The following is a 21,973-nucleotide window of genomic DNA, read 5'->3' as shown; positions in this document are numbered from 1 at the left end:
CAGTGACACACTCCTCCCCTGTCAACTTTTAAATAGTTGAGTGAAAGAAACAAGTGGGTGGGAGTCGATAAACACTCTTGTTACGCACGAATGGCTAGCCTACGGTAAACGCATACTATGAGTGCCTGGTAGTTGACACTGTTTCTGGCCAGGAAACAGAGTATTGACTACAGGGTTCTATGCTGTAAAGGTTATCACTCAGGACTCTGAATCCTGCGATCCGAGTTCAAATCTCGGTAGGACCTACCTTGATTTTGCAGTGACACACTCCTCCCCTGTCAAGTTTTAAATAGTTGCGTGAAAGAAACAAGTGGGTGGGAGTCGATAAGCACTCTTGTTACGCACGAATGGCTAGCCTACGGTAAACGCATACTATGAGTGCCTGGTAGTTGACACCGTTTCTGGCCAGGAAACAGAGTATTGACTACAGGGTTCTATGCTGTAAAGGTTATCACTCAGGACTCTGAATCCTACAATCCGAGTTTAAATCTTGGACGATACTACCATGTCTATTAATTTGCCTCGTGGAAATAGAATATAGCTGTCCAAATATTGTTGTCAGTTGAAAGTATTTGCAGCACGTGAAGGAACGACAGTCCGCTGTTGCTAATTACAGGCAGATTTTTTTTTTTCAATTTCCATGTGGATTTAGAATATGGTTCTATGGTGTAATGGTTAGCACTCTGGACTTTGAATCCAGTGATCCGAGTTCAAATCTCGGTAGAACCTTCCTATTTTTGGTGCTGAATTATTCACATGGCCAACCAAAAACCTCATAATCTGATGTTTATCCGATGTACAAATGACAGGAAAATCGGAACTCTACAATAAATACTCTGTATAGGGTTCTATGGTGTAATGGTTAGCACTCAGGACTCTGAATCCTGCGATCCGAGTTCAAATCTCGGTAGGACCTACCTTGATTTTGCAGTGACACACTCCTCCCCTGTCAACTTTTAAATAGTTGAGTGAAAGAAACAAGTGGGTGGGAGTCGATAAACACTCTTGTTACGCACGAATGGCTAGCCTACGGTAAACGCATACTATGAGTGCCTGGTAGTTGACACTGTTTCTGGCCAGGAAACAGAGTATTGACTACAGGGTTCTATGCTGTAAAGGTTATCACTCAGGACTCTGAATCCTGCGATCCGAGTTCAAATCTCGGTAGGACCTACCTTGATTTTGCAGTGACACACTCCTCCCCTGTCAAGTTTTAAATAGTTGCGTGAAAGAAACAAGTGGGTGGGAGTCGATAAGCACTCTTGTTACGCACGAATGGCTAGCCTACGGTAAACGCATACTATGAGTGCCTGGTAGTTGACACCGTTTCTGGCCAGGAAACAGAGTATTGACTACAGGGTTCTATGCTGTAAAGGTTATCACTCAGGACTCTGAATCCTACAATCCGAGTTTAAATCTTGGACGATACTACCATGTCAATTAATTTGCCTCGTGGAAATAGAATATAGCTGTCCAAATATTGTTGTCAGTTGAAAGTATTTGCAGCACGTGAAGGAACGACAGTCCGCTGTTGCTAATTACAGGCAGATTTTTTTTTTTCAATTTCCATGTGGATTTAGAATATGGTTCTATGGTGTAATGGTTAGCACTCTGGACTTTGAATCCAGTGATCCGAGTACAAATCTCGGTAGAACCTTCCTATTTTTGGTGCTGAATTATTCACATGGCCAACCAAAAACCTCATAATCTGATGTTTATCCGGTGTACAAATGACAGTAAAATCGGAACTCTACAATAAATACTCTGTATAGGGTTCTATGGTGTAATGGTTAGCACTCAGGACTCTGAATCCTGCGATCCGAGTTCAAATCTCGGTAGGACCTACCTTGATTTTGCAGTGACACACTCCTCCCCTGTCAACTTTAAAATAGTTGCGTGAAAGAAACAAGTGGGTGGGAGTCGATAAGCACTCTTGTTACTTACGAATGGCTAGCCTACGGTAAACGCATACTATGAGTGCCTGGTAGTTGACACCGTTTCTGGCCAGGAAACAGAGTATTGACTACAGGGTTCTATGCTGTAAAGGTCATCACTCAGGACTCTGAATCCTGCGATCCGAGTTCAAATCTCGGTAGGACCTACCTTGATTTTGCAGTGACACACTCCTCCCCTGTCAACTTTAAAATAGTTGCGTGAAAGAAACAAGTGGGTGGGAGTCGATAAGCACTCTTGTTACGCACGAATGGCTAGCCTACGGTAAACGCATACTATGAGTGCCTGGTAGTTGACACCGTTTCTGGCCAGGAAACAGAGTATTGACTACAGGGTTCTATGCTGTAAAGGTTATCACTCAGGACTCTGAATCCTACAATCCGAGTTTAAATCTTGGACGATACTACCATGTCTATTAATTTGCCTCGTGGAAATAGAATATAGCTGTCCAAATATTGTTGTCAGTTGAAAGTATTTGCAGCACGTGAAGGAACGACAGTCCGCTGTTGCTAATTACAGGCAGATTTTTTTTTTTCAATTTCCATGTGGATTTAGAATATGGTTCTATGGTGTAATGGTTAGCACTCTGGACTTTGAATCCAGTGATCCGAGTTCAAATCTCGGTAGAACCTTCCTATTTTTGGTGCTGAATTATTCACATGGCCAACCAAAAACCTCATAATCTGATGTTTATCCGATGTACAAATGACAGGAAAATCGGAACTCTACAATAAATACTCTGTATAGGGTTCTATGGTGTAATGGTTAGCACTCAGGACTCTGAATGCTGCGATCCGAGTTCAAATCTCGGTAGGACCTACCTTGATTTTGCAGTGACACACTCCTCCCCTGTCAACTTTTAAATAGTTGAGTGAAAGAAACAAGTGGGTGGGAGTCGATAAACACTCTTGTTACGCACGAATGGCTAGCCTACGGTAAACGCATACTATGAGTGCCTGGTAGTTGACACTGTTTCTGGCCAGGAAACAGAGTATTGACTACAGGGTTCTATGCTGTAAAGGTTATCACTCAGGACTCTGAATCCTGCGATCCGAGTTCAAATCTCGGTAGGACCTACCTTGATTTTGCAGTGACACACTCCTCCCCTGTCAAGTTTTAAATAGTTGCGTGAAAGAAACAAGTGGGTGGGAGTCGATAAGCACTCTTGTTACGCACGAATGGCTAGCCTACGGTAAACGCATACTATGAGTGCCTGGTAGTTGACACCGTTTCTGGCCAGGAAACAGAGTATTGACTACAGGGTTCTATGCTGTAAAGGTCATCACTCAGGACTCTGAATCCTGCGATCCGAGTTCAAATCTCGGTAGGACCTACCTTGATTTTGCAGTGACACACTCCTCCCCTGTCAACTTTAAAATAGTTGCGTGAAAGAAACAAGTGGGTGGGAGTCGATAAGCACTCTTGTTACGCACGAATGGCTAGCCTACGGTAAACGCATACTATGAGTGCCTGGTAGTTGACACCGTTTCTGGCCAGGAAACAGAGTATTGACTACAGGGTTCTATGCTGTAAAGGTTATCACTCAGGACTCTGAATCCTACAATCCGAGTTTAAATCTTGGACGATACTACCATGTCTATTAATTTGCCTCGTGGAAATAGAATATAGCTGTCCAAATATTGTTGTCAGTTGAAAGTATTTGCAGCACGTGAAGGAACGACAGTCCGCTGTTGCTAATTACAGGCAGATTTTTTTTTTTCAATTTCCATGTGGATTTAGAATATGGTTCTATGGTGTAATGGTTAGCACTCTGGACTTTGAATCCAGTGATCCGAGTTCAAATCTCGGTAGAACCTTCCTATTTTTGGTGCTGAATTATTCACATGGCCAACCAAAAACCTCATAATCTGATGTTTATCCGATGTACAAATGACAGGAAAATCGGAACTCTACAATAAATACTCTGTATAGGGTTCTATGGTGTAATGGTTAGCACTCAGGACTCTGAATGCTGCGATCCGAGTTCAAATCTCGGTAGGACCTACCTTGATTTTGCAGTGACACACTCCTCCCCTGTCAACTTTTAAATAGTTGAGTGAAAGAAACAAGTGGGTGGGAGTCGATAAACACTCTTGTTACGCACGAATGGCTAGCCTACGGTAAACGCATACTATGAGTGCCTGGTAGTTGACACTGTTTCTGGCCAGGAAACAGAGTATTGACTACAGGGTTCTATGCTGTAAAGGTTATCACTCAGGACTCTGAATCCTGCGATCCGAGTTCAAATCTCGGTAGGACCTACCTTGATTTTGCAGTGACACACTCCTCCCCTGTCAAGTTTTAAATAGTTGCGTGAAAGAAACAAGTGGGTGGGAGTCGATAAGCACTCTTGTTACGCACGAATGGCTAGCCTACGGTAAACGCATACTATGAGTGCCTGGTAGTTGACACCGTTTCTGGCCAGGAAACAGAGTATTGACTACAGGGTTCTATGCTGTAAAGGTTATCACTCAGGACTCTGAATCCTGCGATCCGAGTTCAAATCTCGGTAGGACCTACCTTGATTTTGCAGTGACACACTCCTCCCCTGTCAAGTTTTAAATAGTTGCGTGAAAGAAACAAGTGGGTGGGAGTCGATAAGCACTCTTGTTACGCACGAATGGCTAGCCTACGGTAAACGCATACTATGAGTGCCTGGTAGTTGACACCGTTTCTGGCCAGGAAACAGAGTATTGACTACAGGGTTCTATGCTGTAAAGGTTATCACTCAGGACTCTGAATCCTACAATCCGAGTTTAAATCTTGGACGATACTACCATGTCAATTAATTTGCCTCGTGGAAATAGAATATAGCTGTCCAAATATTGTTGTCAGTTGAAAGTATTTGCAGCACGTGAAGGAACGACAGTCCGCTGTTGCTAATTACAGGCAGATTTTTTTTTTTCAATTTCCATGTGGATTTAGAATATGGTTCTATGGTGTAATGGTTAGCACTCTGGACTTTGAATCCAGTGATCCGAGTACAAATCTCGGTAGAACCTTCCTATTTTTGGTGCTGAATTATTCACATGGCCAACCAAAAACCTCATAATCTGATGTTTATCCGGTGTACAAATGACAGTAAAATCGGAACTCTACAATAAATACTCTGTATAGGGTTCTATGGTGTAATGGTTAGCACTCAGGACTCTGAATCCTGCGATCCGAGTTCAAATCTCGGTAGGACCTACCTTGATTTTGCAGTGACACACTCCTCCCCTGTCAACTTTAAAATAGTTGCGTGAAAGAAACAAGTGGGTGGGAGTCGATAAGCACTCTTGTTACTTACGAATGGCTAGCCTACGGTAAACGCATACTATGAGTGCCTGGTAGTTGACACCGTTTCTGGCCAGGAAACAGAGTATTGACTACAGGGTTCTATGCTGTAAAGGTCATCACTCAGGACTCTGAATCCTGCGATCCGAGTTCAAATCTCGGTAGGACCTACCTTGATTTTGCAGTGACACACTCCTCCCCTGTCAACTTTAAAATAGTTGCGTGAAAGAAACAAGTGGGTGGGAGTCGATAAGCACTCTTGTTACGCACGAATGGCTAGCCTACGGTAAACGCATACTATGAGTGCCTGGTAGTTGACACCGTTTCTGGCCAGGAAACAGAGTATTGACTACAGGGTTCTATGCTGTAAAGGTTATCACTCAGGACTCTGAATCCTACAATCCGAGTTTAAATCTTGGACGATACTACCATGTCTATTAATTTGCCTCGTGGAAATAGAATATAGCTGTCCAAATATTGTTGTCAGTTGAAAGTATTTGCAGCACGTGAAGGAACGACAGTCCGCTGTTGCTAATTACAGGCAGATTTTTTTTTTTCAATTTCCATGTGGATTTAGAATATGGTTCTATGGTGTAATGGTTAGCACTCTGGACTTTGAATCCAGTGATCCGAGTTCAAATCTCGGTAGAACCTTCCTATTTTTGGTGCTGAATTATTCACATGGCCAACCAAAAACCTCATAATCTGATGTTTATCCGATGTACAAATGACAGGAAAATCGGAACTCTACAATAAATACTCTGTATAGGGTTCTATGGTGTAATGGTTAGCACTCAGGACTCTGAATGCTGCGATCCGAGTTCAAATCTCGGTAGGACCTACCTTGATTTTGCAGTGACACACTCCTCCCCTGTCAACTTTTAAATAGTTGAGTGAAAGAAACAAGTGGGTGGGAGTCGATAAACACTCTTGTTACGCACGAATGGCTAGCCTACGGTAAACGCATACTATGAGTGCCTGGTAGTTGACACTGTTTCTGGCCAGGAAACAGAGTATTGACTACAGGGTTCTATGCTGTAAAGGTTATCACTCAGGACTCTGAATCCTGCGATCCGAGTTCAAATCTCGGTAGGACCTACCTTGATTTTGCAGTGACACACTCCTCCCCTGTCAAGTTTTAAATAGTTGCGTGAAAGAAACAAGTGGGTGGGAGTCGATAAGCACTCTTGTTACGCACGAATGGCTAGCCTACGGTAAACGCATACTATGAGTGCCTGGTAGTTGACACCGTTTCTGGCCAGGAAACAGAGTATTGACTACAGGGTTCTATGCTGTAAAGGTTATCACTCAGGACTCTGAATCCTGCGATCCGAGTTCAAATCTCGGTAGGACCTACCTTGATTTTGCAGTGACACACTCCTCCCCTGTCAAGTTTTAAATAGTTGCGTGAAAGAAACAAGTGGGTGGGAGTCGATAAGCACTCTTGTTACGCACGAATGGCTAGCCTACGGTAAACGCATACTATGAGTGCCTGGTAGTTGACACCGTTTCTGGCCAGGAAACAGAGTATTGACTACAGGGTTCTATGCTGTAAAGGTTATCACTCAGGACTCTGAATCCTACAATCCGAGTTTAAATCTTGGACGATACTACCATGTCAATTAATTTGCCTCGTGGAAATAGAATATAGCTGTCCAAATATTGTTGTCAGTTGAAAGTATTTGCAGCACGTGAAGGAACGACAGTCCGCTGTTGCTAATTACAGGCAGATTTTTTTTTTTCAATTTCCATGTGGATTTAGAATATGGTTCTATGGTGTAATGGTTAGCACTCTGGACTTTGAATCCAGTGATCCGAGTTCAAATCTCGGTAGAACCTTCCTATTTTGGTGCTGAATTATTCACATGGCCAACCAAAAACCTCATAATCTGATGTTTATCCGATGTACAAATGACAGGAAAATCGGAACTCTACAATAAATACTCTGTATAGGGTTCTATGGTGTAATGGTTAGCACTCAGGACTCTGAATGCTGCGATCCGAGTTCAAATCTCGGTAGGACCTACCTTGATTTTGCAGTGACACACTCCTCCCCTGTCAACTTTTAAATAGTTGAGTGAAAGAAACAAGTGGGTGGGAGTCGATAAACACTCTTGTTACGCACGAATGGCTAGCCTACGGTAAACGCATACTATGAGTGCCTGGTAGTTGACACTGTTTCTGGCCAGGAAACAGAGTATTGACTACAGGGTTCTATGCTGTAAAGGTTATCACTCAGGACTCTGAATCCTGCGATCCGAGTTCAAATCTCGGTAGGACCTACCTTGATTTTGCAGTGACACACTCCTCCCCTGTCAAGTTTTAAATAGTTGCGTGAAAGAAACAAGTGGGTGGGAGTCGATAAGCACTCTTGTTACGCACGAATGGCTAGCCTACGGTAAACGCATACTATGAGTGCCTGGTAGTTGACACCGTTTCTGGCCAGGAAACAGAGTATTGACTACAGGGTTCTATGCTGTAAAGGTTATCACTCAGGACTCTGAATCCTGCGATCCGAGTTCAAATCTCGGTAGGACCTACCTTGATTTTGCAGTGACACACTCCTCCCCTGTCAAGTTTTAAATAGTTGCGTGAAAGAAACAAGTGGGTGGGAGTCGATAAGCACTCTTGTTACGCACGAATGGCTAGCCTACGGTAAACGCATACTATGAGTGCCTGGTAGTTGACACCGTTTCTGGCCAGGAAACAGAGTATTGACTACAGGGTTCTATGCTGTAAAGGTTATCACTCAGGACTCTGAATCCTACAATCCGAGTTTAAATCTTGGACGATACTACCATGTCAATTAATTTGCCTCGTGGAAATAGAATATAGCTGTCCAAATATTGTTGTCAGTTGAAAGTATTTGCAGCACGTGAAGGAACGACAGTCCGCTGTTGCTAATTACAGGCAGATTTTTTTTTTTCAATTTCCATGTGGATTTAGAATATGGTTCTATGGTGTAATGGTTAGCACTCTGGACTTTGAATCCAGTGATCCGAGTACAAATCTCGGTAGAACCTTCCTATTTTTGGTGCTGAATTATTCACATGGCCAACCAAAAACCTCATAATCTGATGTTTATCCGGTGTACAAATGACAGTAAAATCGGAACTCTACAATAAATACTCTGTATAGGGTTCTATGGTGTAATGGTTAGCACTCAGGACTCTGAATCCTGCGATCCGAGTTCAAATCTCGGTAGGACCTACCTTGATTTTGCAGTGACACACTCCTCCCCTGTCAACTTTTAAATAGTTGCGTGAAAGAAACAAGTGGGTGGGAGTCGATAAGCACTCTTGTTACTTACGAATGGCTAGCCTACGGTAAACGCATACTATGAGTGCCTGGTAGTTGACACTGTTTCTGGCCAGGAAACAGAGTATTGACTACAGGGTTCTATGCTGTAAAGGTTATCACTCAGGACTCTGAATCCTGCGATCAGAGTTCAAATCTCGGTAGGACCTACCTTGATTTTGCAGTGACACACTCCTCCCCTGTCAACTTTAAAATAGTTGCGTGAAAGAAACAAGTGGGTGGGAGTCGATAAGCACTCTTGTTACTTACGAATGGCTAGCCTACGGTAAACGCATACTATGAGTGCCTGGTAGTTGACACCGTTTCTGGCCAGGAAACAGAGTATTGACTACAGGGTTCTATGCTGTAAAGGTCATCACTCAGGACTCTGAATCCTGCGATCCGAGTTCAAATCTCGGTAGGACCTACCTTGATTTTGCAGTGACACACTCCTCCCCTGTCAACTTTTAAATAGTTGAGTGAAAGAAACAAGTGGGTGGGAGTCGATAAACACTCTTGTTACGCACGAATGGCTAGCCTACGGTAAACGCATACTATGAGTGCCTGGTAGTTGACACTGTTTCTGGCCAGGAAACAGAGTATTGACTACAGGGTTCTATGCTGTAAAGGTTATCACTCAGGACTCTGAATCCTGCGATCAGAGTTCAAATCTCGGTAGGACCTACCTTGATTTTGCAGTGACACACTCCTCCCCTGTCAACTTTAAAATAGTTGCGTGAAAGAAACAAGTGGGTGGGAGTCGATAAGCACTCTTGTTACTTACGAATGGCTAGCCTACGGTAAACGCATACTATGAGTGCCTGGTAGTTGACACCGTTTCTGGCCAGGAAACAGAGTATTGACTACAGGGTTCTATGCTGTAAAGGTCATCACTCAGGACTCTGAATCCTGCGATCCGAGTTCAAATCTCGGTAGGACCTACCTTGATTTTGCAGTGACACACTCCTCCCCTGTCAACTTTAAAATAGTTGCGTGAAAGAAACAAGTGGGTGGGAGTCGATAAGCACTCTTGTTACGCACGAATGGCTAGCCTACGGTAAACGCATACTATGAGTGCCTGGTAGTTGACACCGTTTCTGGCCAGGAAACAGAGTATTGACTACAGGGTTCTATGCTGTAAAGGTTATCACTCAGGACTCTGAATCCTACAATCCGAGTTTAAATCTTGGACGATACTACCATGTCTATTAATTTGCCTCGTGGAAATAGAATATAGCTGTCCAAATATTGTTGTCAGTTGAAAGTATTTGCAGCACGTGAAGGAACGACAGTCCGCTGTTGCTAATTACAGGCAGATTTTTTTTTTTCAATTTCCATGTGGATTTAGAATATGGTTCTATGGTGTAATGGTTAGCACTCTGGACTTTGAATCCAGTGATCCGAGTTCAAATCTCGGTAGAACCTTCCTATTTTTGGTGCTGAATTATTCACATGGCCAACCAAAAACCTCATAATCTGATGTTTATCCGATGTACAAATGACAGGAAAATCGGAACTCTACAATAAATACTCTGTATAGGGTTCTATGGTGTAATGGTTAGCACTCAGGACTCTGAATGCTGCGATCCGAGTTCAAATCTCGGTAGGACCTACCTTGATTTTGCAGTGACACACTCCTCCCCTGTCAACTTTTAAATAGTTGAGTGAAAGAAACAAGTGGGTGGGAGTCGATAAACACTCTTGTTACGCACGAATGGCTAGCCTACGGTAAACGCATACTATGAGTGCCTGGTAGTTGACACTGTTTCTGGCCAGGAAACAGAGTATTGACTACAGGGTTCTATGCTGTAAAGGTTATCACTCAGGACTCTGAATCCTGCGATCCGAGTTCAAATCTCGGTAGGACCTACCTTGATTTTGCAGTGACACACTCCTCCCCTGTCAAGTTTTAAATAGTTGCGTGAAAGAAACAAGTGGGTGGGAGTCGATAAGCACTCTTGTTACGCACGAATGGCTAGCCTACGGTAAACGCATACTATGAGTGCCTGGTAGTTGACACCGTTTCTGGCCAGGAAACAGAGTATTGACTACAGGGTTCTATGCTGTAAAGGTTATCTCTCAGGACTCTGAATCCTACAATCCGAGTTTAAATCTTGGACGATACTACCATGTCAATTAATTTGCCTCGTGGAAATAGAATATAGCTGTCCAAATATTGTTGTCAGTTGAAAGTATTTGCAGCACGTGAAGGAACGACAGTCCGCTGTTGCTAATTACAGGCAGATTTTTTTTTTTCAATTTCCATGTGGATTTAGAATATGGTTCTATGGTGTAATGGTTAGCACTCTGGACTTTGAATCCAGTGATCCGAGTACAAATCTCGGTAGAACCTTCCTATTTTTGGTGCTGAATTATTCACATGGCCAACCAAAAACCTCATAATCTGATGTTTATCCGGTGTACAAATGACAGTAAAATCGGAACTCTACAATAAATACTCTGTATAGGGTTCTATGGTGTAATGGTTAGCACTCAGGACTCTGAATCCTGCGATCCGAGTTCAAATCTCGGTAGGACCTACCTTGATTTTGCAGTGACACACTCCTCCCCTGTCAACTTTAAAATAGTTGCGTGAAAGAAACAAGTGGGTGGGAGTCGATAAGCACTCTTGTTACTTACGAATGGCTAGCCTACGGTAAACGCATACTATGAGTGCCTGGTAGTTGACAACCGTTTCTGGCCAGGAAACAGAGTATTGACTACAGGGTTCTATGCTGTAAAGGTCATCACTCAGGACTCTGAATCCTGCGATCCGAGTTCAAATCTCGGTAGGACCTACCTTGATTTTGCAGTGACACACTCCTCCCCTGTCAACTTTAAAATAGTTGCGTGAAAGAAACAAGTGGGTGGGAGTCGATAAGCACTCTTGTTACTTACGAATGGCTAGCCTACGGTAAACGCATACTATGAGTGCCTGGTAGTTGACACCGTTTCTGGCCAGGAAACAGAGTATTGACTACAGGGTTCTATGCTGTAAAGGTCATCACTCAGGACTCTGAATCCTGCGATCCGAGTTCAAATCTCGGTAGGACCTACCTTGATTTTGCAGTGACACACTCCTCCCCTGTCAACTTTAAAATAGTTGCGTGAAAGAAACAAGTGGGTGGGAGTCGATAAGCACTCTTGTTACGCACGAATGGCTAGCCTACGGTAAACGCATACTATGAGTGCCTGGTAGTTGACACCGTTTCTGGCCAGGAAACAGAGTATTGACTACAGGGTTCTATGCTGTAAAGGTTATCACTCAGGACTCTGAATCCTACAATCCGAGTTTAAATCTTGGACGATACTACCATGTCTATTAATTTGCCTCGTGGAAATAGAATATAGCTGTCCAAATATTGTTGTCAGTTGAAAGTATTTGCAGCACGTGAAGGAACGACAGTCCGCTGTTGCTAATTACAGGCAGATTTTTTTTTTTCAATTTCCATGTGGATTTAGAATATGGTTCTATGGTGTAATGGTTAGCACTCTGGACTTTGAATCCAGTGATCCGAGTTCAAATCTCGGTAGAACCTTCCTATTTTTGGTGCTGAATTATTCACATGGCCAACCAAAAACCTCATAATCTGATGTTTATCCGATGTACAAATGACAGGAAAATCGGAACTCTACAATAAATACTCTGTATAGGGTTCTATGGTGTAATGGTTAGCACTCAGGACTCTGAATGCTGCGATCCGAGTTCAAATCTCGGTAGGACCTACCTTGATTTTGCAGTGACACACTCCTCCCCTGTCAACTTTTAAATAGTTGAGTGAAAGAAACAAGTGGGTGGGAGTCGATAAGCACTCTTGTTACGCACGAATGGCTAGCCTACGGTAAACGCATACTATGAGTGCCTGGTAGTTGACACCGTTTCTGGCCAGGAAACAGAGTATTGACTACAGGGTTCTATGCTGTAAAGGTATCACTCAGGACTCTGAATCCTGCGATCCGAGTTCAAATCTCGGTAGGACCTACCTTGATTTTGCAGTGACACACTCCTCCCCTGTCAAGTTTTAAATAGTTGCGTGAAAGAAACAAGTGGGTGGGAGTCGATAAGCACTCTTGTTACGCACGAATGGCTAGCCTACGGTAAACGCATACTATGAGTGCCTGGTAGTTGACACCGTTTCTGGCCAGGAAACAGAGTATTGACTACAGGGTTCTATGCTGTAAAGGTTATCTCTCAGGACTCTGAATCCTACAATCCGAGTTTAAATCTTGGACGATACTACCATGTCTAATTAATTTGCCTCGTGGAAATAGAATATAGCTGTCCAAATATTGTTGTCAGTTGAAAGTATTTGCAGCACGTGAAGGAACGACAGTCCGCTGTTGCTAATTACAGGCAGATTTTTTTTTTTTCAATTTCCATGTGGATTTAGAATATGGTTCTATGGTGTAATGGTTAGCACTCTGGACTTTGAATCCAGTGATCCGAGTACAAATCTCGGTAGAACCTTCCTATTTTTGGTGCTGAATTATTCACATGGCCAACCAAAAACCTCATAATCTGATGTTTATCCGGTGTACAAATGACAGTAAAATCGGAACTCTACAATAAATACTCTGTATAGGGTTCTATGGTGTAATGGTTAGCACTCAGGACTCTGAATCCTGCGATCCGAGTTCAAATCTCGGTAGGACCTACCTTGATTTTGCAGTGACACACTCCTCCCCTGTCAACTTTAAAATAGTTGCGTGAAAGAAACAAGTGGGTGGGAGTCGATAAGCACTCTTGTTACTTACGAATGGCTAGCCTACGGTAAACGCATACTATGAGTGCCTGGTAGTTGACACCGTTTCTGGCCAGGAAACAGAGTATTGACTACAGGGTTCTATGCTGTAAAGGTCATCACTCAGGACTCTGAATCCTGCGATCCGAGTTCAAATCTCGGTAGGACCTACCTTGATTTTGCAGTGACACACTCCTCCCCTGTCAACTTTAAAATAGTTGCGTGAAAGAAACAAGTGGGTGGGAGTCGATAAGCACTCTTGTTACTTACGAATGGCTAGCCTACGGTAAACGCATACTATGAGTGCCTGGTAGTTGACACCGTTTCTGGCCAGGAAACAGAGTATTGACTACAGGGTTCTATGCTGTAAAGGTCATCACTCAGGACTCTGAATCCTGCGATCCGAGTTCAAATCTCGGTAGGACCTACCTTGATTTTGCAGTGACACACTCCTCCCCTGTCAACTTTAAAATAGTTGCGTGAAAGAAACAAGTGGGTGGGAGTCGATAAGCACTCTTGTTACGCACGAATGGCTAGCCTACGGTAAACGCATACTATGAGTGCCTGGTAGTTGACACCGTTTCTGGCCAGGAAACAGAGTATTGACTACAGGGTTCTATGCTGTAAAGGTTATCACTCAGGACTCTGAATCCTACAATCCGAGTTTAAATCTTGGACGATACTACCATGTCTATTAATTTGCCTCGTGGAAATAGAATATAGCTGTCCAAATATTGTTGTCAGTTGAAAGTATTTGCAGCACGTGAAGGAACGACAGTCCGCTGTTGCTAATTACAGGCAGATTTTTTTTTTTCAATTTCCATGTGGATTTAGAATATGGTTCTATGGTGTAATGGTTAGCACTCTGGACTTTGAATCCAGTGATCCGAGTTCAAATCTCGGTAGAACCTTCCTATTTTTGGTGCTGAATTATTCACATGGCCAACCAAAAACCTCATAATCTGATGTTTATCCGATGTACAAATGACAGGAAAATCGGAACTCTACAATAAATACTCTGTATAGGGTTCTATGGTGTAATGGTTAGCACTCTGGACTCTGAATCCTGCGATCCGAGTTCAAATCTCGGTAGGACCTACCTTGATTTTGCAGTGACACACTCCTCCCCTGTCAACTTTTAAATAGTTGAGTGAAAGAAACAAGTGGGTGGGAGTCGATAAGCACTCTTGTTACGCACGAATGGCTAGCCTACGGTAAACGCATACTATGAGTGCCTGGTAGTTGACACCGTTTCTGGCCAGGAAACAGAGTATTGACTACAGGGTTCTATGCTGTAAAGGTCATCACTCAGGACTCTGAATCCTGCGATCCGAGTTCAAATCTCGGTAGGACCTACCTTGATTTTGCAGTGACACACTCCTCCCCTGTCAACTTTAAAATAGTTGCGTGAAAGAAACAAGTGGGTGGGAGTCGATAAGCACTCTTGTTACGCACGAATGGCTAGCCTACGGTAAACGCATACTATGAGTGCCTGGTAGTTGACACCGTTTCTGGCCAGGAAACAGAGTATTGACTACAGGGTTCTATGCTGTAAAGGTTATCACTCAGGACTCTGAATCCTACAATCCGAGTTTAAATCTTGGACGATACTACCATGTCTATTAATTTGCCTCGTGGAAATAGAATATAGCTGTCCAAATATTGTTGTCAGTTGAAAGTATTTGCAGCACGTGAAGGAACGACAGTCCGCTGTTGCTAATTACAGGCAGATTTTTTTTTTTCAATTTCCATGTGGATTTAGAATATGGTTCTATGGTGTAATGGTTAGCACTCTGGACTTTGAATCCAGTGATCCGAGTTCAAATCTCGGTAGAACCTTCCTATTTTTGGTGCTGAATTATTCACATGGCCAACCAAAAACCTCATAATCTGATGTTTATCCGATGTACAAATGACAGGAAAATCGGAACTCTACAATAAATACTCTGTATAGGGTTCTATGGTGTAATGGTTAGCACTCAGGACTCTGAATCCTGCGATCCGAGTTCAAATCTCGGTAGGACCTACCTTGATTTTGCAGTGACACACTCCTCCCCTGTCAACTTTTAAATAGTTGAGTGAAAGAAACAAGTGGGTGGGAGTCGATAAACACTCTTGTTACGCACGAATGGCTAGCCTACGGTAAACGCATACTATGAGTGCCTGGTAGTTGACACTGTTTCTGGCCAGGAAACAGAGTATTGACTACAGGGTTCTATGCTGTAAAGGTTATCACTCAGGACTCTGAATCCTGGGATCCGAGTTCAAATCTCGGTAGGACCTACCTTGATTTTGCAGTGACACACTCCTCCCCTGTCAAGTTTTAAATAGTTGCGTGAAAGAAACAAGTGGGTGGGAGTCGATAAGCACTCTTGTTACGCACGAATGGCTAGCCTACGGTAAACGCATACTATGAGTGCCTGGTAGTTGACACCGTTTCTGGCCAGGAAACAGAGTATTGACTACAGGGTTCTATGCTGTAAAGGTTATCTCTCAGGACTCTGAATCCTACAATCCGAGTTTAAATCTTGGACGATACTACCATGTCAATTAATTTGCCTCGTGGAAATAGAATATAGCTGTCCAAATATTGTTGTCAGTTGAAAGTATTTGCAGCACGTGAAGGAACGACAGTCCGCTGTTGCTATTTACACGCAGATTTTTTTTTTTCAATTTCCATGTGGATTTAGAATATGGTTCTATGGTGTAATGGTTAGCACTCTGGACTTTGAATCCAGTGATCCGAGTTCAAATCTCGGTAGAACCTTCCTATTTTTGGTGCTGAATTATTCACATGGCCAACCAAAAACCTCATAATCTGATGTTTATCCGGTGTACAAATGACAGTAAAATCGGAACTCTACAATAAATACTCTGTATAGGGTTCTATGGTGTAATGGTTATCACTCAGGACTCTGAATCCTGTGATCCAAGCTCTAATCTCGTTAGGACCTACCTTGATTTTGCAGTGACACACTCCTCCCCTGTCAACATTAAAATAGTTGCGTGAAAGAAACAAGTGGGTGGGAGTCAATAAGCACTCTTGTTACGCACGAATGGCTAGCCTACGGTAAACGCATACTATGAGTGCCTGGTAGTTGACACCGTTTCTGACCAGAAAACAGAGTATTGACTACAGGGTTCTATGCTGTAAAGGTTATCACTCAGGACTCTGAATCCTACAATTTGAGTTTAAATCTTGGACGATCCTACCATGTCAATTAATTTGCTTCGTGGAAATAGAATATAGCTGTCCAAATATTGTTGTCAGTTGAAAGTATTTGCAGCACGTGAAAGAACGACAGTCCGCTGTTGCTAATTAAACGCATAATTTATTTTTTTCAATTTCCATGTGGATTTAGAATATGGATCTATGGTGTAATGGTTAGCACTCTGGACTTTGAATCCAGTGATCCGAGTTCAAATCTCGGTAGAACCTTCAAATTTTTTGTGCTGAATTATTCACATGGCCAACCAATAACCTCATAATCTGATGTTTATCCGGTGTACAAATGACAGGAAAATCGGAACTCTACTCAATTCAACGGCTCAGACACAAGAGGTATGTGGCAGGGTCTACAGTCAATCACGGACTACAGGAAGAAAACCAGCATCGTCACGGACCAGGATGTCTTGCTCCCAGGCAGACTAAATCACTTTTTTGCCCGCTTTGAGGACAATACAGTGCCACTGACACTGCCCGCAACTAAAACATGCGGACTCTCCTTCACTGCAGCCGACGTGAGGAAAACATTTAAACGTGTCAACCCTCGCAAGGCTGCAGGCCCAGACGGCATCCCCAGCCGCGCCCTCAGAGCATGCGCAGACCAGCTGGCTGGTGTGTTTACTGACATATTCAATCAATCCCTATCCCAGTCTGTTGTTCCCACAGGCTTCAAGGGGGCCACCATTGTTCCTGTTCCCAAGAAAGCTAAGGTAACTGAGCTAAACGACTACCGCCCCGTAGCACTCACTTCTGTCGTCATGAAGTGCTTTGAGAGACTAGTCAAGGACCATATCACCTCCACCCTACCTGATACCCTAGACCCACTCCAATTTGCTTACCGCCCAAATAGGTCCACAGACGATGCAATCTCAAACACACTGCACACTGCCCTAACCCATCTGGACAAGAGGAATACCTATGTGAGAATGCTGTTCATCGACTACAGCTCGGCATTTAACACCATAGTGCCCTCCAAGCTCGTCATCAAGCTCAAGACCCTGGGTCTCGACCCCGCCCTGTGCAACTGGGTACTGGACTTCCTGACGGGCCGCCCCCAGGTGGTGAGGGTAGGCAACAACATCTCCACCCCGCTGATCCTCAACACTGGGGCCCCACAAGGGTGCGTTCTGAGCCCTCTCCTGTACTCCCTGTTCACCCACGACTGCGTGGCCACGCACGCCTCCAACGCAATCATCAAGTTTGCGGACGACACAACAGTAGTAGGCTTGATTACCAACAACGACGAGACGGCCTACAGGGAGGAGGTGAGGGCCCTCGGAGTGTGGTGTCAGGAAAATAACCTCACACTCAACGTCAACAAAACTAAGGAGATGATTGTGGACTTCAGGAAACAGCAGAGGGAACACCCCCCTATCCACATCGATGGAACAGTAGTGGAGAGGGTAGTAAGTTTTAAGTTCCTCGGCGTACACATCACAGACAAACTGAATTGGTCCACCCACACAGACAGCATCGTGAAGAAGGCGCAGCAGCGCCTCTTCAATCTCAGGAGGCTGAAGAAATTTGGCTTGTCACCAAAAGCACTCACAAACTTCTACAGATGCACAATCGAGAGCATCCTGTCGGGCTGTATCACCGCCTGGTACGGTAACTGCTCCGCCCACAACCGTAAGGCTCTCCAGAGGGTAGTGAGGTCTGCACAACGCATCACCGGGGGCAAACTACCTGCCCTCCAGGACACCTACACCACTCGATGTCACAGGAAGGCCATAAAGATCATCAAGGACAACAACCACCCGAGCCACTGCCTGTTCACCCCGCTATCATCCAGAAGGCGAGGTCAGTACAGGTGCATCAAAGCTGGGACCGAGAGACTGAAAAACAGCTTCTATCTCAAGGCCATCAGACTGTTAAACAGCCACCACTAACATTGAGTGGCTGCTGCCAACACACTGACTCAACTCCAGCCACTTTAATAATGGGAATTGATGGGAAATGATGTAAAATATATCACTAGCCACTTTAAACAATGCTACCTAATATAATTCAGACCTTACATTATTCATCTCATATGTATACGTTAAACTGTACTCTATATCATCTACTGCATCCTTATGTAATACATGTATCACTAGCCACTTTAACTATGCCACTTTGTTTACATACTCATCTCATATGTATATACTGCACTCAATACCATCTACTGTATCTTGCCTATGCTGCTCTGTTCCATCACTCATTCATATATCTTTATGTACATATTCTTTATCCCCTTACACTTGTGTTTATAAGGTAGTAGTTTTGGAATTGTTAGCTAGATTACTTGTTGGTTATTACTGCATTGTCGGAACTAGAAGCACAAGCATTTCGCTACACTCGCACTAACATCTGCTAACCATGTGTATGTGACAAATACAATTTGATTTGATTTGATTTAGAATATGGTTCAATGGTGTAATGGTTAGCACTCTGGACATTGAATCCAGCCTCCAAGTTGTGCGTGAAAGAAACAAGTGGGTGGGAGTCGATAAGCAGTCTTTGGTACTCACGAATTGCAGCATTCAGGAAATGCTTAGTACTACATTACACCATCGAACCATAATCTAAATTAATTTGGGAAGTGTACAGAACAAAAATTCTGCATTGTAATTAGCAAAGTACAAAGTGCTAACCAGAACACCTGGAAGACGATTGACCGAAGTCAAGGCGTTAATAAGTTGTTAGTGCTATATGGTACTGTGTGGTTCTATGGTGTAATGGTTAGCACTCAGGACTCTGAATCCTGCGATCCGAGTTCAAATCTCGGTAGGACCTGTCTGGTTTTTGCAATTAACTTGAGTCTTCTGCGAGGGTCATTCCTTCCATCTTTTTAACCTATTGAGCCCGTTTCGGAACGACATTACCCTTTTTCTGACAAGAGCTTTCATACCAAGGGTGTGGTGAAAGCGTGGTAGAGACTGAAATAATACGAACCAACAAGAAATTCCTATTATGAAGGTAATATGGTAAGTTAATAGTAGTCCGCTACTCGCTACTCCAAAAAAGAGTCAAACATACGTTTAAAAACATGTCATCCAGCATCGTTAATTGCGTTGGAAAGGTGTAAATGTTCATACATTACCAAGGCCGGTTAGCTCAGTTGGTTAGAGCGTCGTGCTAATAACGCGAAGGTCGCGGGTTCGATACCCGTACTGGCCAATATACGTTTTTTTTTCTCGAGTTGTACCATGAGCATTCAAAACACGTGTCTCCTGTAAACTGGCGTCCTTCAACACGGAATCTCAACTCAAGCATTGGACTATGAGCATTCATAACATGTGTCTCTTGTAAACTGGCGTCCTTCAACACGGATTCTCAACTCAAACATGTCAAATTCGGAGCGCTTTTCCTCCTCTAAAATCGTGAGGTTCATATCGTTTATATATATGTATGTATTCATATCATTTAAAATGTAATTTCAGTCCATACAGCCACAACAGGTTCTATGGTGTAATGGTTAGCACTCAGGACTCTGAATCCTGCGATCCGAGTTCAAATCTCGGTAGGACCTACCTGTCTTTTGCGGTTGAACGCACACTGTCTTACTTGGAAGGTTGATTCGGTATCATTCAATCTGTTGTTAATGTTATTGTATTCCTAAACATTTAACACAAAATATTCAGTCTTCACAAACATTTTTCCATAAATTTTAGTTAAATCTGCCTTTTATAGTGTAACTCACTCCTAGAGCCTCCTTTGTTATCTGCCACATCAAATAAAACTCATATACACATATTTTACATTGTCTCCATTTTGTTTACAGTGTAAAAAGGTATTTATAAACTGTGTGGTTCAAGCCATGAATACTGATTGGATGACACATTTGTTTTTCCTGCTCTAATTAAGCTGGTAACCAGTTTTTAATAGCAATAAGGCACCTCAGGGGTTTGTGGCCAATATACCACAGCTAATAGCTGTATTTGGGCACTCCACAATGAATATAGCCTCCACATTGACTCTGTACCAGTACCCCCTGAATATAGCCTCCACATTGACTCTGTACCAGTACCCCCTGTATATAGCCTCCACATTGACTCTGTACCAGTACCCCTGTATATAGCCTCCACATTGACTCTGTACCGGTACCCCCTGTATATAGCCTCCACATTGACTCTGTACCAGTACCCCTGTATATAGCCTCCACAATGTCTCTGTACCGGTACTCCCTGTATATAGCCTCCACATTGACTCTGTACCAGTACCCCCTGTATATAGCCTCCACATTGACTCTGTACCAGTACCCCTGTATATAGCCTCCACATTGACTCTGTACCAGTACCCCCTGTATATAGCCTCCACATTGACTCTGTACCAGTACCCCCTGTATATAGCCTCCACATTGACTCTGTACCAGTACCCCTGTATATAGCCTCCACATTGACTCTGTACCAGTACCCCCTGTATATAACCTCCACATTGACTCTGTACCAGTACCCCTGTATATAGCTTCCACATTGACTCTGTACCAGTACCCCCTGTATATAGCCTCCACATTGACTCTGTACCGGTACCCCCTGAATATAGCCTCCACATTGACTCTGTACCAGTACCCCTGTATATAGCCTCCACATTGACTCTGTACCAGTACCCCCTGTATATAGCCTCCACATTGACTCTGTACCGGTACCCCCTGTATATAGCCTCCACATTGACTCTGTACCGGTACCCCCTGAATATAGCCTCCACATTGACTCTGTACCAGTACCCCTGTATATAGCCTCCACATTGACTCTGTACCGGTACCCCCTGTATATAGCCTCCACATTGACTCTGTACCAGTACCCCTGTATATAGCCTCCACATTGACTCTGTACCGGTACCCCCTGTATATAGCCTCCACATTGACTCTGTACCAGTACCCCCTGTATATAGCCTTCACAATGTCTCTGTACCGGTACCCCCTGTATATAGCCTCCACATTGACTCTGTACCAGTACCCCCTGTATAAAGCCTCCACATTGACTCTGTACCAGTACCCCCTGTATATAGCCTCCACTATGCATCTGTACCAGTACCCCCTGTATATAGCCTCCACTATGCATCTGTACCAGTACCCCCTGTATATAGCCTCCACAATGTCTCTGTACCGGTACCCCCTGTATATAGCCTCCACAATGTCTCTGTACCGGTACCCCCTGTATATAGCCTCCACATTGTCTCTGTACCGGTACCCCCTGTATATAGCCTCCACATTGTCTCTGTTCCGGTACCCTCTGAATATAGCCTCCACTATGCATCTGTACCAGTACCCCCTGTATATAGCCTCCACAATGTCTCTGTACCGGTACTCCCTGTATATAGCCTCCACATTGTCTCTGTACCGGTACCCCCTGAATATAGCCTCCACATTGACTCTGTACCGGTACCCCCTGAATATAGCCTCCACATTGTCTCTGTACCAGTACCCCCTGTATATAGCCTCCACTATGCATCTGTACCAGTACCCCCTGTATATAGCCTCCACAATGTCTCTGTACCG

General features: G+C 43.7%; 55 non-coding genes across 55 annotated transcripts; all 55 read left to right on the top strand.

Annotated features, from left to right (window-relative positions):
* Positions 1–173: 173 nt before the first annotated feature.
* Positions 174–245, top strand: trnaq-cug (transfer RNA glutamine (anticodon CUG)). Its single transcript has one exon. It is a non-coding gene; the product is annotated as a tRNA-Gln (tRNA).
* A 412-nt stretch (positions 246–657) lies between these two features.
* On the top strand, positions 658–729 carry trnaq-uug (transfer RNA glutamine (anticodon UUG)). The gene has a single exon. It is a non-coding gene; the product is annotated as a tRNA-Gln (tRNA).
* A 115-nt stretch (positions 730–844) lies between these two features.
* On the top strand, positions 845–916 carry trnaq-cug (transfer RNA glutamine (anticodon CUG)). Its single transcript has one exon. It is a non-coding gene; the product is annotated as a tRNA-Gln (tRNA).
* Positions 917–1,101: 185 nt separating this feature from the next.
* trnaq-cug (transfer RNA glutamine (anticodon CUG)) lies at positions 1,102–1,173 on the top strand. Its single transcript has one exon. It is a non-coding gene; the product is annotated as a tRNA-Gln (tRNA).
* A 412-nt stretch (positions 1,174–1,585) lies between these two features.
* On the top strand, positions 1,586–1,657 carry trnaq-uug (transfer RNA glutamine (anticodon UUG)). Its single transcript has one exon. It is a non-coding gene; the product is annotated as a tRNA-Gln (tRNA).
* Positions 1,658–1,772: 115 nt separating this feature from the next.
* trnaq-cug (transfer RNA glutamine (anticodon CUG)) lies at positions 1,773–1,844 on the top strand. The gene has a single exon. It is a non-coding gene; the product is annotated as a tRNA-Gln (tRNA).
* A 185-nt stretch (positions 1,845–2,029) lies between these two features.
* trnaq-cug (transfer RNA glutamine (anticodon CUG)) lies at positions 2,030–2,101 on the top strand. Its single transcript has one exon. It is a non-coding gene; the product is annotated as a tRNA-Gln (tRNA).
* Positions 2,102–2,513: 412 nt separating this feature from the next.
* trnaq-uug (transfer RNA glutamine (anticodon UUG)) lies at positions 2,514–2,585 on the top strand. The gene has a single exon. It is a non-coding gene; the product is annotated as a tRNA-Gln (tRNA).
* A 115-nt stretch (positions 2,586–2,700) lies between these two features.
* On the top strand, positions 2,701–2,772 carry trnaq-cug (transfer RNA glutamine (anticodon CUG)). The gene has a single exon. It is a non-coding gene; the product is annotated as a tRNA-Gln (tRNA).
* Positions 2,773–2,957: 185 nt separating this feature from the next.
* On the top strand, positions 2,958–3,029 carry trnaq-cug (transfer RNA glutamine (anticodon CUG)). Its single transcript has one exon. It is a non-coding gene; the product is annotated as a tRNA-Gln (tRNA).
* A 185-nt stretch (positions 3,030–3,214) lies between these two features.
* Positions 3,215–3,286, top strand: trnaq-cug (transfer RNA glutamine (anticodon CUG)). Its single transcript has one exon. It is a non-coding gene; the product is annotated as a tRNA-Gln (tRNA).
* Positions 3,287–3,698: 412 nt separating this feature from the next.
* Positions 3,699–3,770, top strand: trnaq-uug (transfer RNA glutamine (anticodon UUG)). The gene has a single exon. It is a non-coding gene; the product is annotated as a tRNA-Gln (tRNA).
* Positions 3,771–3,885: 115 nt separating this feature from the next.
* On the top strand, positions 3,886–3,957 carry trnaq-cug (transfer RNA glutamine (anticodon CUG)). The gene has a single exon. It is a non-coding gene; the product is annotated as a tRNA-Gln (tRNA).
* Positions 3,958–4,142: 185 nt separating this feature from the next.
* trnaq-cug (transfer RNA glutamine (anticodon CUG)) lies at positions 4,143–4,214 on the top strand. Its single transcript has one exon. It is a non-coding gene; the product is annotated as a tRNA-Gln (tRNA).
* A 185-nt stretch (positions 4,215–4,399) lies between these two features.
* Positions 4,400–4,471, top strand: trnaq-cug (transfer RNA glutamine (anticodon CUG)). The gene has a single exon. It is a non-coding gene; the product is annotated as a tRNA-Gln (tRNA).
* Positions 4,472–4,883: 412 nt separating this feature from the next.
* On the top strand, positions 4,884–4,955 carry trnaq-uug (transfer RNA glutamine (anticodon UUG)). Its single transcript has one exon. It is a non-coding gene; the product is annotated as a tRNA-Gln (tRNA).
* A 115-nt stretch (positions 4,956–5,070) lies between these two features.
* trnaq-cug (transfer RNA glutamine (anticodon CUG)) lies at positions 5,071–5,142 on the top strand. Its single transcript has one exon. It is a non-coding gene; the product is annotated as a tRNA-Gln (tRNA).
* Positions 5,143–5,327: 185 nt separating this feature from the next.
* On the top strand, positions 5,328–5,399 carry trnaq-cug (transfer RNA glutamine (anticodon CUG)). Its single transcript has one exon. It is a non-coding gene; the product is annotated as a tRNA-Gln (tRNA).
* A 412-nt stretch (positions 5,400–5,811) lies between these two features.
* trnaq-uug (transfer RNA glutamine (anticodon UUG)) lies at positions 5,812–5,883 on the top strand. Its single transcript has one exon. It is a non-coding gene; the product is annotated as a tRNA-Gln (tRNA).
* A 115-nt stretch (positions 5,884–5,998) lies between these two features.
* Positions 5,999–6,070, top strand: trnaq-cug (transfer RNA glutamine (anticodon CUG)). The gene has a single exon. It is a non-coding gene; the product is annotated as a tRNA-Gln (tRNA).
* A 185-nt stretch (positions 6,071–6,255) lies between these two features.
* trnaq-cug (transfer RNA glutamine (anticodon CUG)) lies at positions 6,256–6,327 on the top strand. Its single transcript has one exon. It is a non-coding gene; the product is annotated as a tRNA-Gln (tRNA).
* Positions 6,328–6,512: 185 nt separating this feature from the next.
* Positions 6,513–6,584, top strand: trnaq-cug (transfer RNA glutamine (anticodon CUG)). Its single transcript has one exon. It is a non-coding gene; the product is annotated as a tRNA-Gln (tRNA).
* A 412-nt stretch (positions 6,585–6,996) lies between these two features.
* On the top strand, positions 6,997–7,068 carry trnaq-uug (transfer RNA glutamine (anticodon UUG)). The gene has a single exon. It is a non-coding gene; the product is annotated as a tRNA-Gln (tRNA).
* A 114-nt stretch (positions 7,069–7,182) lies between these two features.
* Positions 7,183–7,254, top strand: trnaq-cug (transfer RNA glutamine (anticodon CUG)). The gene has a single exon. It is a non-coding gene; the product is annotated as a tRNA-Gln (tRNA).
* Positions 7,255–7,439: 185 nt separating this feature from the next.
* Positions 7,440–7,511, top strand: trnaq-cug (transfer RNA glutamine (anticodon CUG)). The gene has a single exon. It is a non-coding gene; the product is annotated as a tRNA-Gln (tRNA).
* Positions 7,512–7,696: 185 nt separating this feature from the next.
* Positions 7,697–7,768, top strand: trnaq-cug (transfer RNA glutamine (anticodon CUG)). The gene has a single exon. It is a non-coding gene; the product is annotated as a tRNA-Gln (tRNA).
* A 412-nt stretch (positions 7,769–8,180) lies between these two features.
* trnaq-uug (transfer RNA glutamine (anticodon UUG)) lies at positions 8,181–8,252 on the top strand. Its single transcript has one exon. It is a non-coding gene; the product is annotated as a tRNA-Gln (tRNA).
* A 115-nt stretch (positions 8,253–8,367) lies between these two features.
* On the top strand, positions 8,368–8,439 carry trnaq-cug (transfer RNA glutamine (anticodon CUG)). The gene has a single exon. It is a non-coding gene; the product is annotated as a tRNA-Gln (tRNA).
* A 442-nt stretch (positions 8,440–8,881) lies between these two features.
* On the top strand, positions 8,882–8,953 carry trnaq-cug (transfer RNA glutamine (anticodon CUG)). The gene has a single exon. It is a non-coding gene; the product is annotated as a tRNA-Gln (tRNA).
* Positions 8,954–9,395: 442 nt separating this feature from the next.
* trnaq-cug (transfer RNA glutamine (anticodon CUG)) lies at positions 9,396–9,467 on the top strand. Its single transcript has one exon. It is a non-coding gene; the product is annotated as a tRNA-Gln (tRNA).
* A 412-nt stretch (positions 9,468–9,879) lies between these two features.
* Positions 9,880–9,951, top strand: trnaq-uug (transfer RNA glutamine (anticodon UUG)). Its single transcript has one exon. It is a non-coding gene; the product is annotated as a tRNA-Gln (tRNA).
* A 115-nt stretch (positions 9,952–10,066) lies between these two features.
* On the top strand, positions 10,067–10,138 carry trnaq-cug (transfer RNA glutamine (anticodon CUG)). The gene has a single exon. It is a non-coding gene; the product is annotated as a tRNA-Gln (tRNA).
* Positions 10,139–10,323: 185 nt separating this feature from the next.
* trnaq-cug (transfer RNA glutamine (anticodon CUG)) lies at positions 10,324–10,395 on the top strand. Its single transcript has one exon. It is a non-coding gene; the product is annotated as a tRNA-Gln (tRNA).
* A 412-nt stretch (positions 10,396–10,807) lies between these two features.
* On the top strand, positions 10,808–10,879 carry trnaq-uug (transfer RNA glutamine (anticodon UUG)). The gene has a single exon. It is a non-coding gene; the product is annotated as a tRNA-Gln (tRNA).
* A 115-nt stretch (positions 10,880–10,994) lies between these two features.
* Positions 10,995–11,066, top strand: trnaq-cug (transfer RNA glutamine (anticodon CUG)). The gene has a single exon. It is a non-coding gene; the product is annotated as a tRNA-Gln (tRNA).
* Positions 11,067–11,252: 186 nt separating this feature from the next.
* Positions 11,253–11,324, top strand: trnaq-cug (transfer RNA glutamine (anticodon CUG)). The gene has a single exon. It is a non-coding gene; the product is annotated as a tRNA-Gln (tRNA).
* A 185-nt stretch (positions 11,325–11,509) lies between these two features.
* On the top strand, positions 11,510–11,581 carry trnaq-cug (transfer RNA glutamine (anticodon CUG)). Its single transcript has one exon. It is a non-coding gene; the product is annotated as a tRNA-Gln (tRNA).
* Positions 11,582–11,993: 412 nt separating this feature from the next.
* Positions 11,994–12,065, top strand: trnaq-uug (transfer RNA glutamine (anticodon UUG)). Its single transcript has one exon. It is a non-coding gene; the product is annotated as a tRNA-Gln (tRNA).
* Positions 12,066–12,180: 115 nt separating this feature from the next.
* On the top strand, positions 12,181–12,252 carry trnaq-cug (transfer RNA glutamine (anticodon CUG)). Its single transcript has one exon. It is a non-coding gene; the product is annotated as a tRNA-Gln (tRNA).
* A 185-nt stretch (positions 12,253–12,437) lies between these two features.
* On the top strand, positions 12,438–12,508 carry trnaq-cug (transfer RNA glutamine (anticodon CUG)). The gene has a single exon. It is a non-coding gene; the product is annotated as a tRNA-Gln (tRNA).
* Positions 12,509–12,922: 414 nt separating this feature from the next.
* On the top strand, positions 12,923–12,994 carry trnaq-uug (transfer RNA glutamine (anticodon UUG)). Its single transcript has one exon. It is a non-coding gene; the product is annotated as a tRNA-Gln (tRNA).
* Positions 12,995–13,109: 115 nt separating this feature from the next.
* Positions 13,110–13,181, top strand: trnaq-cug (transfer RNA glutamine (anticodon CUG)). The gene has a single exon. It is a non-coding gene; the product is annotated as a tRNA-Gln (tRNA).
* A 185-nt stretch (positions 13,182–13,366) lies between these two features.
* trnaq-cug (transfer RNA glutamine (anticodon CUG)) lies at positions 13,367–13,438 on the top strand. The gene has a single exon. It is a non-coding gene; the product is annotated as a tRNA-Gln (tRNA).
* A 185-nt stretch (positions 13,439–13,623) lies between these two features.
* On the top strand, positions 13,624–13,695 carry trnaq-cug (transfer RNA glutamine (anticodon CUG)). Its single transcript has one exon. It is a non-coding gene; the product is annotated as a tRNA-Gln (tRNA).
* A 412-nt stretch (positions 13,696–14,107) lies between these two features.
* On the top strand, positions 14,108–14,179 carry trnaq-uug (transfer RNA glutamine (anticodon UUG)). The gene has a single exon. It is a non-coding gene; the product is annotated as a tRNA-Gln (tRNA).
* Positions 14,180–14,294: 115 nt separating this feature from the next.
* trnaq-cug (transfer RNA glutamine (anticodon CUG)) lies at positions 14,295–14,366 on the top strand. Its single transcript has one exon. It is a non-coding gene; the product is annotated as a tRNA-Gln (tRNA).
* Positions 14,367–14,551: 185 nt separating this feature from the next.
* Positions 14,552–14,623, top strand: trnaq-cug (transfer RNA glutamine (anticodon CUG)). Its single transcript has one exon. It is a non-coding gene; the product is annotated as a tRNA-Gln (tRNA).
* Positions 14,624–15,035: 412 nt separating this feature from the next.
* On the top strand, positions 15,036–15,107 carry trnaq-uug (transfer RNA glutamine (anticodon UUG)). The gene has a single exon. It is a non-coding gene; the product is annotated as a tRNA-Gln (tRNA).
* Positions 15,108–15,222: 115 nt separating this feature from the next.
* trnaq-cug (transfer RNA glutamine (anticodon CUG)) lies at positions 15,223–15,294 on the top strand. The gene has a single exon. It is a non-coding gene; the product is annotated as a tRNA-Gln (tRNA).
* A 185-nt stretch (positions 15,295–15,479) lies between these two features.
* Positions 15,480–15,551, top strand: trnaq-cug (transfer RNA glutamine (anticodon CUG)). Its single transcript has one exon. It is a non-coding gene; the product is annotated as a tRNA-Gln (tRNA).
* Positions 15,552–15,963: 412 nt separating this feature from the next.
* On the top strand, positions 15,964–16,035 carry trnaq-uug (transfer RNA glutamine (anticodon UUG)). The gene has a single exon. It is a non-coding gene; the product is annotated as a tRNA-Gln (tRNA).
* A 600-nt stretch (positions 16,036–16,635) lies between these two features.
* On the top strand, positions 16,636–16,707 carry trnaq-uug (transfer RNA glutamine (anticodon UUG)). Its single transcript has one exon. It is a non-coding gene; the product is annotated as a tRNA-Gln (tRNA).
* Positions 16,708–19,197: 2,490 nt separating this feature from the next.
* trnaq-cug (transfer RNA glutamine (anticodon CUG)) lies at positions 19,198–19,269 on the top strand. Its single transcript has one exon. It is a non-coding gene; the product is annotated as a tRNA-Gln (tRNA).
* A 310-nt stretch (positions 19,270–19,579) lies between these two features.
* Positions 19,580–19,653, top strand: trnai-aau (transfer RNA isoleucine (anticodon AAU)). Its single transcript has one exon. It is a non-coding gene; the product is annotated as a tRNA-Ile (tRNA).
* A 280-nt stretch (positions 19,654–19,933) lies between these two features.
* trnaq-cug (transfer RNA glutamine (anticodon CUG)) lies at positions 19,934–20,005 on the top strand. Its single transcript has one exon. It is a non-coding gene; the product is annotated as a tRNA-Gln (tRNA).
* Positions 20,006–21,973: the final 1,968 nt, after the last annotated feature.

This window comes from Oncorhynchus kisutch, unplaced genomic scaffold, assembly GCF_002021735.2.
Source record: "Oncorhynchus kisutch isolate 150728-3 unplaced genomic scaffold, Okis_V2 scaffold959, whole genome shotgun sequence".
Lineage (NCBI taxonomy): Eukaryota > Metazoa > Chordata > Actinopteri > Salmoniformes > Salmonidae > Oncorhynchus > Oncorhynchus kisutch.
The sequence above is the reverse complement of the archived record's forward strand: the minus strand, read 5'-3'. Positions and strand labels throughout refer to the sequence as shown.